This window comes from Apium graveolens, chromosome 8, assembly GCF_009905375.1.
Source record: "Apium graveolens cultivar Ventura chromosome 8, ASM990537v1, whole genome shotgun sequence".
NCBI lineage: Eukaryota > Viridiplantae > Streptophyta > Magnoliopsida > Apiales > Apiaceae > Apium > Apium graveolens.
The window spans coordinates 188,286,681-188,304,691 of NC_133654.1; positions in this window are offsets into that span (position 1 = coordinate 188,286,681).

Genomic DNA, 18,011 nt, shown 5'->3' on the forward strand with positions numbered 1-18,011 from the left:
CGGCCGGGAAGTCGCCGGATTCCGCCATTATTTCCGGCAATTTCTTCGCCTGTTCTTGGTGGATCCATAACCCGGTTTCTGACCCGGGATGTGACCCGGCTTCGATCCGTATTGACTCAGTTCCTTTTCTAAAAAAATCTTTTTAGGATTTATTTTCAGAAATAAATCAAAATTCTATTTTTATTTCCAAAAAAAAAATTAATAAAAAATTTAAATTAGTTAATTATTTTAAAAAATTAATTCAATTATTTTAAATCCATAAAATTATTTTCTTTTATTATTCTCCAAAATCTAAATTTGATTTAATTATTAATAATTTATTTTAATTAATTATTTGTAGATTTAGTTAATTGATTAATTCATTTACTTTATTATTTTATCTATAAATAGTTAAATAAATATTAATTATTTATAATTAAGTCAAATAATAATTTAAAAATTATTTTGAGCTTTAAAAAATTATATTAAGTTATTTAAATTTTAATTAATATTATTATTATTTGAATTATTCTTATTTTATTCATAATAAATAGACCGTTCGTCCGTTTAATACGAAACAAACGCATCTAGACTAAGAAAAATATTCCGCTTCTATTAAAAATACTTTCGAGACATAAAATCTTTTGTTTCGAAAGGTATCTTGATTTTGTAAACATTACTGGGTTGCATAAATATCGAAAAGTCGTATTCCGACTCGATTTTAATTTTAAACGCATCGAGTCGAATGTTTTGACACACTGAATCATATGTTACATGAATTATATGATATGTGCCTTATGTGTTTATGTGTTATGTAAATTATGAGTCTACGTGTCTACTGAACTTTATATGATTAAAGGTGATCCTTATCTGTTATTATCGGGTGGGTAGACGATAAGAATAAGCGTAGAATAGACAATTATATAATGTCAGTTAATTGAATTGTATCTTTTATGATGGATACACATAGTTCGAGGCATTCAAAGCGTAGAATGATGATTAAAAGTTAGAAAGCGGATCAATTGAGATAAGTATTTATTCCCTATTCTAAATTCAGAATAGTTAAATGTTTTATATTTCACTGCAATAAATCTTGATTAAGCAAGTATCTTTTGTTCTTGTTCTTTTACTAAGAATTGTGATCTCTTGAGAAAATGCCTATTCTTCTGGATTATTTGAGAACCCTGAGTCGTGATGTTTTAACCAAAATTGGTTTTTATCGAAATACTCTATGGACTAGATGGTTACGAAAAGGGCCAGGGATGGACTGGACCCTATGATTATTAGGCCACAGTGCATGGGTACCCGATATGATGGTGGGTCTATGTGGATGGGCATAGATTCACACTATATTCTGACTGATCAGCAAATTATAGTGTATATGTTGGTTCTAGTGTCCAGTCTAATTTATTGTTGATCGCCATTAACGATATTCTTTCTTAAAAAGTTTAATGATTACAAAACCGAACAAATAATTGATTCAGAAGATAAATCAGTCAAAATGTTCCTTGTTCTTTTACGAAGATATATAATTTATGATGGAAGGCTAATAAGGGCCGATGTTTTATTTGTTCAACTATTTAAACGAACAAGGATGTTTATAAAATAATTCGAAAATTGTTTACAGTGGTTTATTTTGATACAGCTATCTGGGAACTAAACTCTGATACTTGTTGGGCATTTTTGGCTCACTCTTATTTTGTTATATTCCTATTTATTTCAGTATCACCTGAGGATAAAGGTAGATAGTTCATAGTAACCAGAGCAGTGAAGAGATCCCAGCTTCAGGAAAATGGGATGTCACAGTGGAAAGACGAGGAAATTGATAAAGAGGTAATAAAGTTTGAGTTAGTTGTTATAAAAATTTAGATGTTTAAATTCTTATTTCATACCATAACCTGTAAACGATCCGAAAATGAGGGGTCATCTGTATTTTTATTTTCATATACAAGTTTATATTATTCAAAGTTGGTTGGTGACACCCAATCTTGACCCCGGATTTGGGGGATGTTACATTTTTTGTGAGGATGTATTGACGGAAACAAAAGTTCAACCATTTTACGGTTAGAATCTTCTGTTGAAGGTTCTTCAATAGATCAATTGCCTTCACAGGTGTTAGGAGAGAGTGATGTAATTTCTGCCACATTTAGCACATCACTTACCTCCTTAGGACTAATAAACCTGAATGTATTTACGGATATGGGATCTGACATAGTTGCGGATCGGCAACCCATTGGCTATGAATCAGATTCACTGGTGAGCTCAAGGGGAAAGTTTTTCACAGACACTTAAGAACACTGAGGATCAAATGCCAAATATGACGGCTTCATTAATTCTTCCAGAGATTCAAACTTTGGAACAGTCATCTCGGGATGACATGCAACTTGTCTTGTACAAGGATCGGGAATTGCAAACTTCTATTGCACCACTGCTGACCTCCTCAAGGATGGCTCCAGTGTTTCTTGCAGGTACATATGGATCTCAGATATTTGAGCAGAGTGTATCTGTGATGACTAGTGAAATACTAAACCCTAGATCGAGTGAAAGAGTGCTGCGTGAAATACTGCGAGAGCCTAGTGAGACACCCACCATCCAAACTACACCTATAGACATGTCACATTATGTTACAGGAGCATATATTGAAGAGGATTTGGCATTCAAAGATGAATATCTCAAAGAACAACTAGCTCTAAGAGATCAATTACTTAAAGTTGAACTATTCTTCTAGGTCCACCGGATTGCACATCTTTCTGAATAACTTGAAGTTCAACAAGAATCTTTTGTTAGCTTACGAGAATTCATGGAGCAATCACTTTCTCACTGAGGAAAGGAAAAGGCAATTGCCAATACTAGGCCAAAGCTCTCAGTAAAAAAGCAAGCGACAATTCTTATATCCACTAGAGTAGTTCTTGCTAGTACTGAGCCAAAGACCTCAGTCAGCAAGCAAGTGACTATCTCAGATTCACCTGATTTGAACTTGACTACTCAATCAACCCCAGCTCTGACACAACTGAGGGGGAGAAAAGGGTAGAACAAGAAAAAGTAACTGATGTTGTAGAGTTAATTCAAAATTCATTTCAAGCAACAGGAACAATATATAATGATTTTGGTGATGAGATTCAAGAAGAAGAGAGAGGTGATGAAAGAGAAGAAAGAATAGATGAAAGGGTGCTCATTAAAGCCTGAACAAGTGAGAAGAGTTCTACAACTCAGAGGGAGCAATTAATGTTAAAGAAAGATCTTCTTAGCCAAGTTCTAAAAGCTCAAAGGAATATTCTAGAAGATATATTTGCTCTAAGGCCCCTATTCACAGAAATAGAGGATGAAGGGGTGGAAGAAGGGGAGATTAATGAAAGTGATTTTTCTCAAGGGTTTAAGCCGAGGTTGAAGAAGTTGAGGTAGAAGAAAGAAAGAAGATCTCTGAAAATTAAGAGAATGAGGACGAAGATGCCTTCTTGGATGATTGTTTGTTCTATGGAGCTATTGAAGAGTTTAAATTATGATATGAATCAATTTAAGATGAAATAGCCAGATCAAGAGTAAGAATCCAAAGAGTTGTTCAGAGAAAAGAAGTTAGAGAGGCAAGAAAGTTAAATCTTTAAAGGACCAGAAGAGGAAGCAAGTGGGAAGAGATAAAGAGAAAAATGGACAAACCAAAAACTTACCTTAAGACAAACACTGACAAAAAAAGCTCTTAAATATTGTGATTCATATTTTCTTTCGCGAGTTCAATCAGATAATCACTGGTGTTACGCTTAATACTTTAAATAATGGGTGGAGAATTTATGTTAATCGCATAGACGAGATCTCAATGAAAATATCCACCAGTGTGCTGAAGAAATTTACTATAGTTGAATTGCTTGTCCTAAATACAAAAATCTTATAGTTGACGTCACTGGAAAATGAATACTTCATAGAGAAGCTTCACAAGATGATGATAGATGTGTCTCCTCAAGAAGTCCTTGAACCATTTGTGATCAAGAGGTTTGTAGATGGAAAAATACAGAACTTGACCATATCTGATGAACATTTGAGACTCATTCGATATCTTCAACTCACTTTTCTAGGAAATTCAACTTTGAAGCAAAAGAGTAAAACTAGAAGCTCTTGGAGTAAAAAGATTAGAAGAAGACCTCAAAGTTGTTGAAGCATTATATGCTTAAAGGTTGAATGATAAAATGATCAGAGATTCATTAAAAGACATGAGGAATCTAACAAGAGCATATCATGAGATGGTGTTCATAAATAGGGTGGCAGAAATTGATCTTCAGAAAGATAGTGAACCTATTATCAGCGAGGATGATGAAGGGGATCTAGTCTTTGATATCAATAAAAAGAAGATTAAAATCAAAGATTATAGAGTGAGTGAATCAGACATAATCAAGCAAGCTTTGTTGGATGTTAAAATTTCAACATGCAAAGATGACAAGCGTGCCTTGATTTCAATCATGGAAGTACTTGAGGAAGTGTTGGAAGAAGAGACTATCAACAACACTAAAAGACTATAAGATTTTCCTAAAAGGAAAACTGTATTTGTAATGGAAAGAAAATTAACATTGTTGTTTAGCCTTCTTAACAGAGTTACCAACATTAGGTATCTTCAACTAATGCTCAAAGAGCTGAACAATCCACCACCTAAGAATGCACTTAAAATTGAAGCTCGTGATTCTGTTCAAGTAAGATTGAATGAACTTCTGAATAGACGAAAAGAAAAGGATAAAGAAGTATCCCATCATGATTCTACACAGAAATCAGATGCTAAGAAGAAAGCTACCAGAAGAAAGTATGTTTAGAATGAATCTACTCATAAAGGAGAAGGTAGTCAAGGTAAGAAGCTGAAGAAAACAAAGACCAAGAAGACATAGTTTATTTTTTCAGGCTAGAGGAACACTTCATATCTTTGTAACTTGTAATTTAAGAAATCGGGAATTATATATGTGATCCAGGATGTATTTAATATTATTCTGTATTTTCAGTACGTACTTTTTCTTATTTTCAGTTGAGTTATCCTTTATGGATTTGTTTGTCGAACTCTAACAAACAAATAGGGGAGATTGTAAAGCATAATATAACATAATATATAACCGGGGAAATATAACGCAACATGAAATAGAAATAGATCAATGATGTTAAATATTAAGTTTAGGAACCCTGAAGATGAAGACTAGATAAAATACAAAGAATCAAAACATGGAATTAATGCTCCAAGCCTGTAACCATGTCATAGAAAGAAGTTCGTTATTATGTTCAAGCCTCCGTAAAGAATAAAATATCAAAGGACTTCTAGTGACAATGAAATGTATTGCTTTAAAGTATTGAAGATCAAGGGTTTCAGTGATTGAAGCAATGAATGACCTACAGGTTATATCAATTCAGAATTGTAATCAGGATTGAGTAAATCCAATTTTGTCCGAGTCGTTTATGAACCAGATCAATGCACAAAGTGTCAGTACATGTTAAACCCTAACAATCTAACAATAGAATTATAGAAAGGGGGTTGAATATAATTCTAGTTCCTTTTTTAAATAATAAGATCTCTTTGAAAAATATATCTGTGTTTGAATAAGCAAAAGTGCGGAATAAAAGATCTAAGTTTAAGACATAAAGTAAGTAAACACAATGGTTTAAAATCTTTCTGGTGGATTGATCTGTCCACCAGAGATATATATATGAATGAGAACTCTGTGATGCAATAATGCACACAGCTGCTTACAGGTGTTTTTACAAAAAAACATAGAAATTCATAACAGATGTAGCTTTTTCTATTTCTCAGTTCAATCGATAAATATTCTACTTGCTACACTTGGTTTATATATTACCAAGTTACATATGAAAAAGACAAATAGATAAAATAAATATCTAATTATATTCACATGTTTCTTCATTTCTCTGTCCAGCATCTTTGTATTTCTTCAAGTAAGCATGGAAATGGAAATGTTCCTTTGTTCTCTCAAACCTGTAAATAGGCTGCCATATTTCTTTTGTATATAATCAACCCATGTGACTTTCAACTACTATTTGAATTGGTTATCTCTTGAGACATCACTGTTATCCGTTGATAATCCGTATGAGTTATCCGTTGAGTCTCTAATGGATCATCCATTAAAAGTGTCTTGAGTCATCCATCGAAGGTTTGTAGTTTATTCGTTGAAGTCTTCTTATCAGTTGATAATGTTTCACTTATGCAAAATTACAATGCACCTAATATTTACAATTAGCCAACCTATTTTGCATATCATTCTAGTAGTCAACATGACTTAGAATATTCCACAACTTCTAAACTTCTAAGTTATTATAGTGTACAGGAATGTGCTACAAAAACTTATTGAAATATAAGCTACTCTATCATTGGATGAACAAGTATGTTATCCGTTGATAGTTACAAAATCACTTAATTAAATCTACTAAGGTATTTTGGTAAATTATTATCAAGCCTACAAAATATTCCTAACAATCTCCCCCAATTTATGCCTACTAGAATTATAGGCATAAATTTAGGAGAACTTGAGGATAACAAAACACCTTTCACAAAGTAAACAATCAATAGTATATAAAAATGATAAGTGCTGCATTATATTGAAAATCGCACAAAAGAAAGTTCACAGAAATCTCACAAGCCATTTTCAAGGTGCTCCTCTAGTCTGAGCAGATTAATTTTTTTTTCTTGATTGTCTAGTCTTCTTTCTTAGTTTCTCATTATTTATTTCTATTTGGTGTTAGAGTTATCTGTAGAATCAGATTCATCTTCATTATTGAGATCCAGCATCTCCTGCATTTTTTTGAGGGTATCATTGCTTGATATTTCCAGCTGGTCTTCAAGTCTAAAGAATCTTCCGGTATTTCTTTCATCCTTGAACTCCATCAACCAATATGGTCTTAAATGCACTCTAATTCCAGTGTAAGGAATAGATAAGATTCTTGGTAGTGCATTTGGATCTCTCCAGCTTTATTTTATTTGTTGAATTTTGTTGAATACCTCTATTTTGGCCACCTTGGTGAATCCAAAATCTTTCTTTATTACAGAGAATATTTTCACCAATACACTGTAGCCTTCATTGAGAATATTATACAGAGGCCATGTAATTTCCTTTCCAACCCTGCACCTGAACACCAATCTTTCTGAGAGTCTGTTATGGGCATTAATTGATCTTACTTCTTCAAGCTCATCCAGGTAAAGGTTAATGTCTGAGAACTCTTTTATGTCATTGATAAAGAGTTGATCTCCTTTGTTGACTGTTGGTTTGGGTTTGGATAAGGCTTTAGATTGGGATAAGAAAGGCTTGACTTTCTTTCTTGATGATTGTTTTTTCCTTTTTGATGTAGTTAGAATTGGAATATTGAACTCATTAATAGGTAAGCTGTCCCAATCTATTGGTTCATCCTTGGGAATGATTGGCTCATGATAAAAATTCACATCAGGATGGACTTTGAACTCAACTTGCTCCATTATTGGCATAGTTTTTTGACTTGTAGTGGAAGACTGAATTATTTTAGCTTCCTCTTCTTCATCATCAGATAGCTTCCTTTTTGCTCTAACCTTCCAATACCATTTTCCTGAATTCTTTGGTTCTTGCTTCTCTATAGATGAAGTTTTCTCAGTTTCAGTTGGAATTGCAGGCATTTCCAATTTTCTTTTCACTCCTTTAATGGCCTGCTTCTTCCTTCTATTCTGAGCTCCTAATCTTCTATTTTCCTCATCCTTAGCTTCTCCAAATTGAGGGTGCCCAGACATTACATAAATCATCTTGCCTTATCTGTAGATTCTTGCAATTCTTGATTTAAGCAAAGAGTCTTCGGTGTTCTTGAAGCTTTCAATTGAAGAGCCCATCAATTTTTCTTCATTAGGCCTGGAAGGAGAATAATTAACCAACATTGGGTGCTTTAATAATATAGTCATACTGGCTTGTTTAGGCTTCAACACCACAAAGTTGTTGAATTCATTCTTTGTTGAGGTTTCACCCTTAGCTCATTTTTCCCAGATGCATTTTTTCTAGGGTAATTGGCTTCAACTATGTGAAGTGTTTCACAAATTTGACTTGAGTTTCAGTTGAGCCAAAAACCTCTGAATTTCTTTTATCTATCTTTTGTCTTTGTTCTTTTAGCTTTAGTTCAGCTGCTGCTATATTGATCAAATCAATGATGTCTAACATTGGTGGCTTTGTGTAGGTATTAGCTGGAACTAGTACCTTACTAACTTGTACATACACATCCTTCTCCCCCTTTGTTTATCAACAAGTGAAGCAGGGTTCGAAGTTTAAGTATCCACCAGTTGTTAAAGAAGATTTGTCTTAGTTACTTGAATGACAAGTATCTTGGTAATTAAATTCTCCACATTAGTCACTCTTAAATCCAATGCCTCAACCTTTCTATTTAAGTCAGTTTACTTCCTAAGTTTCTGGTGAATGTCTCTCATTGTTGACTCAGGAAGTTTCTACTTCATTCTTTTGTTGAGGTCCTTTTTAACTTGCTCAATAGTGTTCTTGATTCATCTACATCTTGACTTTGTTTGATAGTCTGAATTTTGTACAGTTGCAGAGATTCAGGATGGGCTTGTAGAAGATTTTTAGTACCGGCATTGGTGGTGGCTTGGATGGCTGTTTGAGTCTGATGAATAAGTTTGAACAGTGTGGATTTGAAGTGATGATCACTGCAATATTTGGTGAACATTCAGGCTGCATTGTGTGTAGATGAGCTTGGTCCTTTATCTGCCCTATGTTCATGCCAGTTTTATCAGCATCTTCTCCATGAGAATCATCCCCAAAAGAATCACCAGAATCAAACTCAAAATCATCACCAGCTGTAGGTGGAAGAGAGTTGATTACATCGTTTGCCCTTTGCGTAGAGGTTGTATTGTGTACCAAATTTAGAATCCTCTCTACATCCTCATTGCCCTGTTCAGCTAAGAGTTGATATGCTCGAACAGGGTGAGTAAATCCTCAGCATCAAAAGAGACATAATCTATAACAGCCTCCAAATAGTATGTGAGCCTTTTAGCATGATATTCTTGCTGAAATAGTCTCTCTTTTTCTGTCTCATTGACATCCCTTAACTCACTTGCAATAGGTTCCTCTCATTATTTTTCTATACCTGCTTTTCTCTCATGTTCTCTCTCTTTTTGCATCAAGGGCTCCCTTTGGCTTACCACCCCCACACCCTCACCTACACCATCTAAGGTAGTATATCTCTCACTTTCTTTTGCCATGCTGGAAGAAATAGCATACATATATTCACTTTTTTCCTCTCCTTTTGCCTTGGAGCAACCCCTCCTCTCACTCATATCACTCCCTTCCCTCAATCCTAAGAGTGATATAACAATTACTAAATAATCTGCACTTGTAACAATTTTAGAGATTGCAAGAGGTGCAAAGACTGTCAACGGATGAGTAATATCGGTCGAAGTAGTAGTTGTGACTGTCAACGGATGATTGTGGTTAGGCTTATCAATCGAAGGACAACCAATGATCAACGGATGAGGAATATCCGTTGAAAGAAGTAGAAATAATGGAGATTAGAGTTGAAACTATGTGCAATAGTTGCAGGGGTTCTTCAATTGTGGATTCAAGCTTCTTTTTAAAAAATGCCTTGATTTTTTTTCCTTTCTGATAAGCATCAAACAGTCCATCCTTTGAGAACTCAACTTGAGTAATGCCTCTGACTAGGTCTTTCTTGAATAATTTATTCATAGTCTTGAAGTTCAGACGGGACAGCTTCTTGTGCCATAGCCAACTTTCATCTTGACTTGCTTTACTGAAAAGACAAGTAATAGAATCTGTATTGGATGAGTTGAAGTCAGCTAGGTACACATTTCCTTTTCTCACTCCTGTGAGAACCACTTTGTTGTTCTTCTTGTTTATAACAACACGGGTTTCTGAATTAAAGGTTACAGAGTTGCCTTTGTCACATAGCTGGCTGACACTCCGAAGATTGTGTTTGAGTCCATCCACTAGAGCAACTTCTTTAATGATAACATTCTCCTTATAAATCAAGCCATATCCCACAATATAGTCTTTGCTGTCATTTCCAAAAGTAATACTTGGGGCAGCTCTCTCCTTGAACTCAGTGAGCAGGGTAGAATCTCCAGTCATGTGCCTTGAGCAACCATTATCCAGATACCAAAGATTCTTTATGTTTCCCTACACATAACAAAATCAAATAAAGTTGATTTTGGTACCCAACTTTCCTTGGGTCCTGCCTTGTTAGCCTTCTTTTTAGGTTTCTTGGGCTTTTCTTCACTTGACTTAGGTGATTGATGTGACGTCCTCCAAACCCGGATCAAATGTTTGGGGTTCACAATACACACACATAATATATAAACCTTCTTATGATAACAAAATAAATGCAATGACCCTACTTACCATATTCCACGGATCGCAACAGGTTAAAGTACGCACACAAGCCACAACCTTACTTATATTACAAACATTCCAAAAAACCCATCTAGTTTAACTTACATCTGAAAATAGAACAGTCTTACAAACTATCAAACTTAAACTATAACAAAAGTCTTTAGCTAGCTTATTCCGTCTCAACCTGGAATCCTAGCTCGCACACTTGATTGGGGATCCTCTTTACCGACGGACTCCTTCTTAACTGGAAAAGAATATAAACAGATTCGCAAGAATGAGCTAACTAGCTCAGCAAGTCACAGCGACAATAATGAGATCAAACAATGATCAAATGAAATGATTTAGGATATCAAGATTCTTGTTAAGCAATGATTAAAATTAGATATTCAAATTTTATTTTAAAAACCAAGGTTAGGCTGTTGATCAGTCACGCACTAACCCCGAGTAAGGCACACAGCTCTTCTCTATATACTGTATCCAGGGCACATATTGGCCTAATACAACCACGAATCTGGTCTGACCACGAATCTGGTCCATATTTATAAAATAATCCAATCCTATAACAATAACAGAATAGAAAATGTAAATCAGTAAACAGAATCATAAACAACATTATCCTTCAAGCATAAGGTGATTTACAATCACTAACAGGATATAACAAGGTAAGTACAAAGATTGGCTATCAGCCCGTAACAGAATCAGATAACAGAAGAATCAAGGTCTCGTGGTTATAAGGATTAATCTTCATATGTATAAGGTATGAAGGTTAGTATGTTAAACAATCCCGGTTCAGTTATTAGTCTATAGTTTGTATGTATTTGTGGAGTAGTATCGTATATATGTGGTCTATATCTAGTATTCAGCAATCTATAGTTTACAAAGAATAAGTCTTACGGCTCAAAATTAATAACTGGAATCAGGGTTTAGGGTAAATACTTCAAAGCACTTGTAATATAAAACAAACTATTCCAAACACATAGCAAGATAATTAAGGAATCACTTGCCTTATCTCAATCTGCTAACGCTTCACTTGCTCTCTTTCACTGACTCCTAATCACTGACTATATGCTTCCCCTTTTTACGCCTCGCTTCCTCTTCTAGACATCACAAGTATCTATCAATACTTATTCTTACTTTATTTTATTCGTTACAAGCTTTTATCTACTCCTCTTTTCAACCAAATCCGACTTACGGGTCGAAAGTTATGATAAAAATAGTTAAATAATACACACATAAGCACATCGTATATCAATCGGATCACATTTAGCACATAGCATGTAAGATATTCGATAAAAATAATTTTTCAAAGAATATTTGAGGTTAAAATGATTTTCCAAGTATTTAATACGAGTTTTAAACATTTTTCAAAATTAAAACAGGTCGATGAATCATTTATAAGCAACTAACAGGGTTCGAATACCCAGATCTGACTTTAAAATCATTTTATAATAATTTTCGAACCTTGAAAACAATTTAAAATAATATTTTAAAGCTCAAAACTATTTTTCGGAATTTTTAAATCATAAGAAATAGTTAAATCTAATTAAATAATAGATTAAAAATAATTAATAATCAATTAAATCAATTAATATTTAAATTAATTGATCAACTCAATAATTAATTATTAACTAAAATTAATTAAATAAATAATTCAGATTTATTTTTGAATTAAAAATAATTTTCGGAATTAAAATAATGATTTTTGGAATTTTTAATAATTAAAAATGAATTTCTGAAATTAAAACAAATAGAAAATATGAGTTTTAAATAGTTTTAAAACAGGAATCCCATTTTTGCAAGTTTTACAAACTACAGGGACTAAACTTCATCGTTTTCAAAAGTACAGGGACCTATCTGCAAATTTTACACCCCTCGCCGGAAAAACGATGTGGTCCATCGGAGAACTCGATCCCGGAATCCTCCGGCCACCACAAGCTCCATATTTATTCTACTTTTCACTAGGAACATAACCATGCAATCAAATCAAGCTAATAACCCCTGAGTTGGCCGAAATAACTCGAAGAAAACTCGTCGGACGGCGAGTTCTTCTTTTCTCCTGCCAGCTCGATTCCGGTATCGTCTGTTCATGAGACCACCACCAATCGATTCCTATTTTCAAGTTCTACACATTGGTATCAAGCAATCATACTAATAACCCCTAGATTAAAAACCCCTAATTTCAATTGAAAACATATATACGGGTTATAAACCCCAATTTCTTAATTCGAGAATTAAACCCACTTTTGGACATGTTATTGAACTCCAAACTCATCATATAACATACCAAAACAATCAGAATTAAATTATCTACAACATGCAATCATAATATCATACAAAAACATCTAAATCAAAATTTCATAATTAAATCCCAAAATATTTCAAAATTAAATAAAATTATAGAAAAGTAACTATTGATTCCGCAGTTGTATGGACAGTAAAATCTGATAGTACTCTTCAATACCTTTTCTTTGGTTACTTGAACTCTAAAATCGAATATCGATAACACCTTCAAATCTCAGTTTGATTCTCAAGAACACTATGAATTTTAGGGTTTTTATCTGAAAATTTATATATTTTACTGTTTGCAAATGATTATCTGCACGAAATAAAATATGGTATGGACTATTTATATTTACGGAATATTGGTACCCCGTGGGATCATATCGGATATAAAATAGAATACTTAATTGATAAAACATATCCAATTCGGTACCGGTTTTGGGATAATTATCAAAACTAAGCTTTTTGTAAATACGGTGTTGGTCTCAGCGCTTTGGTTACACGAATTACGAGAATATAATATAATAGTTTAATTAAAATATCCTGTTTCTCAAAAATCCGGGTTTTATCGATTTACCTAAATGAATATTGTATCGAAAATTTCACGCCGGGACCCGCACGGGTAAAACCGTACTTCGGATCGAAAAAGTCAAAACATGGAAAAATGCTTGGAATATTCCAATTAGGTTAGAAAGGAGTTTTCCCGAGACTTCCGGGTTGTAAAAACGTACAAACGATTGAAGTCGGTTGGTTCCCGATTATAAAAAATAGTTTATAATTACGCGGAAAAATAATTTATTAAATTCATAAATCCTTTATAAAATCATATAACAACATAAAATTAATAGAAAAATATCTCAATTATCTATACTTTATTTTGGACATATAAAAATTAAAATACTCAAATTTTATCATATTTAAACATTCAAACACATATACCACTTAATAGATAATTTACCAAAATTCATATTGTAAACACAAAATATTTATTTATTAACATAAATAATTACACGATATATCCCGGATATTACATCTTTCCCCCTTTAAAACGATTTTATCCACAAAATCTCCTAAGTAAATAAATGAGGGTACTTTTCTCGTATATCACTTAACACCTTCTCTCTTTCTTCTAGAATTGATTCTTCAACTCTTGGGTTTCTCCACAATACTCTTACTAACCTTACAACTTTATTTCTTAACACCTTCTCTCTTTCTTCTAGAATCTTTATCGGACTCTCTACATAAGACAAATATGCCTGAACTTCTATCGGCTCGTACGATTACATGCCTGGAATTTGGATTATATTTCTTAAGCATCGATACGTGAAATACATTATGAATATGCTCCATATACGGGGGTAACGCTAATTCATATGCTACCTTACCGACACATTTTAAAATATCAAAAGGTCCAACATATCTAGGACTCAGCTTTTCTTTCTTTCCAAATCTCGATAATCCTTTCCACGGCCACACTTTCAATAAGACTAAATCTCTAGCTTCAAATTACATATCCTTTCTTGATTGATCTGCATATTTTCTCTGATGACCTTGGGCTGCAATTAACCTTTTCTGAATAACTTCAACAACTTCTTTTTTTTGTTGCACCAATTCGGGTCCAAGTATCTTGCGTTCTCCCACTTCATCCCAATAAACTGGTGATCGACATTTTCCATAAAGAGCTTTGTAGGTTGGAATTCCAATGATGGCGTGATAACTGTTGTTGTAAGCAAATTCTACTAAGGGCAAATGCTCGTCCTAACTTCCTTTAGAATCAATAGCACAAACACGTAACATGTCATTAATTGTCTGAATCGTTCTTTCACTTTGGTCATCTGTTTATGGATGATAAGTTGTACTCATATTTAATTTAGTTCCCAAACATTCCTGAAAACTTCTCCAAAATCTTGAATTGAATCGTGGATCTTGATCAGATACAATAGATACAGGGACTTCATGACCAACTACTATCTCTTTCAGATACATGTGAACCAACTTATCCAGTGAAAATATTTCATTGATAGGCAAAAAATGAGCTGACTTAATTAATATATCCACTATAACCCAGATGGCATCGTGGTTTGCTTTCGTCCTTCGTAATCCGACTATAGAGTCCATAGCAATGTGCTCTCATTTCCATTCTGGAATCTCTAATGGTTGTAATAATCTACTTGGTTTCTGGTGCTCCGCGTTAACTCTCTGACATGTATAACATTTGCTGACCCATTCCGTAATTTCCCTTTTCATATCTGGACACCAATAATTTTTCTTCAAATCTATGTACATCTTGGTACTTCCGGGATGGATTGAATACTTTGAATTGTGAGCATCCTGTAGAATTTCATTCGTCAACTCTGTCACTGGTGGAATCCTAATTCTGGAAGAAAATCTTAGAATACCTTGCTCATCCTTTTGTGTGCATAACTCTTCTCCTACCAATTGATTGACGTCCTGGTCCATTACTTCTTGTTGACACTTCTTTATTTTCTCTAATAATTTTGGCTGAAAAGTCATACTATACATATTTGCTTCATTGGGCTTGCAAACTCTGATTTCTAATTCAAATTTCTGAAATTCCTTATATAACTCCTCGGGTACCGTTAGCACGTTCAATCTCTCCTTTCGGCTAAATGCATCTACTACTACATTTGCTTTACCTGGGTGATAGTTAATCGTACAGCCATAGTCCTTGATCAACTCCAACCACCTTCAATTTCTCATGTTAAGTTCCTTTTGCATGAATATATACTTCAAACTCTTTTGATCCGTATAAATATCACATTTTTCTCCATACTGATAATGTCTCCAAATCTTCAAAGGGAATATTATTGCTGCTAGTTCCAAGTCATGAGTAGGATACTTCTGCTCATAAGGTTTCAGTTATCTACACGCATATGCAATAACTTTATCGTGCTACATCAAAACACAACTTAATCCCTTATGAGAAGCATCACTATAGATTACAAAATTTCCTTAATCATCTGGAAGTGACAAAACATGTGACGTGATCAATCTCTTCTTCAATTTTTGAAAACTTTCTTCACACCTCTCGTTCCAGATAAACTTCTCATTTTTCCTGGTAAGCTTTGTCAAAGGTGTCGCAATCTTCGAGAAATCTTGAATAAATCTCCGATAATATCCCGCTAATTCCAAGAAACTTCTCACTTTTGTTGGTGTTTTTGGCCTTTCCCAATTTATAATGGCTTCAATCTTCGATGGGTCCACTTTGATCCCTTCATTATTGACTATATGTCCTAAGAACCAAACTTCCTGTAACCAAAACTCACACTTTGAAAATTTAGCATACAACTTTTCCTTTCTCAAATATATATATATCAATATATATATTTATATATATATATTGATATGGTTTTTAAAAACTATTAATCGAATAAGGTTTATTCGATAACTTCATATTATTTAATGAATATTACTTGAATATTCATTCGAGGATTTATGACTCCACTTATTTTATTTAATGAATATTACTTGAATATTCATTCGAGGACTTATGACTCAATTTATCTTATTTATTGAATATTATTTGAATATTCATTTAAGGACCTATGACTCCGATTATTTACTGAAATATATTCTTTATTTTATTAAAGAATAAGGTGTCGATAATCAAACTTATTTTTGATTATTCAAATAAAGATAGTACTTTCGTATAAGTATATCTTTGGTTATTTAATATCCATTTCAAGTATGAGTTTTAAAACTTCTACTTCGAATATTTTAATAAGGATTATCTTTATGAGAATATTATTTAAATAATAATATTCAGATATTTCTAATATATCGGGACTGATTTATTTTAATAAATCAGCAGTACTCCAAACATTCTTAAAAATGTTTTCGAGTCTTCAAAATGATTTTTAAAGTTAGAGTGGACCCCAAAAGTCATTTTTATATTTAAGATCTTCCTTTCAAAGGGGATTTAAATACTCGCTCAAAACCTGGGGGATCCAGCTCTGTGGTGCATTTTACATTCGCAACGTGGTTGCTGTTTTAAGAAAACAAATGAATTGATTACTTACCCAACGTTCGGGAAGTAAGCCCATCTAATTGAGTCGGCATAAGCGACAGGCCGGGGTACGGTCTATCAAAGTGTAAGTGGCTGGGTGGCAGTCCATCAATGCGTAAGAGGCCGGGTGGCGGTCCAGCACAAGGTCCTTATGTGGCCAGGGTGATGACCGGTGGGGGATTCATCCATCTACTAGTAGAAAAGGTTACTTATTGGTATCTTTGCCTGATCAGCAAGATATCGGGTTTATGCCAAAATTCTTTTCCTTTCCAAAATTCATTGGATGTTACAAACTCTGTTCATACTTTACATAACAGAGGTTCCAGGAAATGTTTAAGAGATATATATGTGGATATATATCGGGACTAAATAAAGTATCTCGTAACTTTATTTCATTCAATAATATTTCAAAGATTGAATCTATTCAAGTCTTAACTTGTGGTCTCATCTATGGGATGACCTTTTTAAACCTATAATACTTTGAACAGTGGTAGTTCAAGTAGCCTTATAAATGATATAAGTATAGTGAAGTATTTGGTAACTTCATCTTCCTTTAAGCTTATATCCAGTAAGTAATTATCTTACACTTGATAAAGGTTTTCAGTAAGTGATCTATTAGATACTTGCATTATTGATTACACTATGTATTATCTTGCGAGCTGTAATGCTCACTCTTGCTTTATTTCTTCATCACACAACAACAGTTAGGAAAGATGGCCAGGCTCAAGCAGACCCAGCGTAAGAGCGTGGGAAGCGCCCCGCGCCTTCCCGTTGAGATCGTAGCTACTATAGCTGCAGAGGTAGATCTATCTGTAGATCAGACATTCTACTTTTGAGAATCAATTATATATAATTATAACTTGTGGCAGATAATGGCAATTAACTGTAAACTTATCAAGTAATCATTTTGGGTTGTAATAACTTTTAATTATGGATTCAAGGACTTGTACTTATTTCAATTTCATATCTGAGACTATGACGTGTGGTGGTTTGTGTTAGTGTGGGGTCACAGCATGAGGTTGTTTATTATTAATTAAGTTAAGTGATAATTGTGGGAAGAAAGACCATGACGACCCGGATCCCTGACCCCGGATCTGGGGGTGTTACAGAAATGGTATCAGAGCTAAGCGTTATAAACCTCAGAGATGATGTGACGTTAAGATAGTAACTTCACTAAGATAATAAGAACTCTTGCCAAGTTCATAGTCGAACTACCTAACGTAGTACTGACAGTTAAAATCCTTATGGGAACCCTTATAAATATCGTGATAGAAGCGTAGTTCGTTATCGTATATGGTAGCGGGACTCCGAACCCTGAGGTTGAGGAGCAACAACGCGATGATGTTTTATTACTTATTGGAGATCAGATTATGGATCCG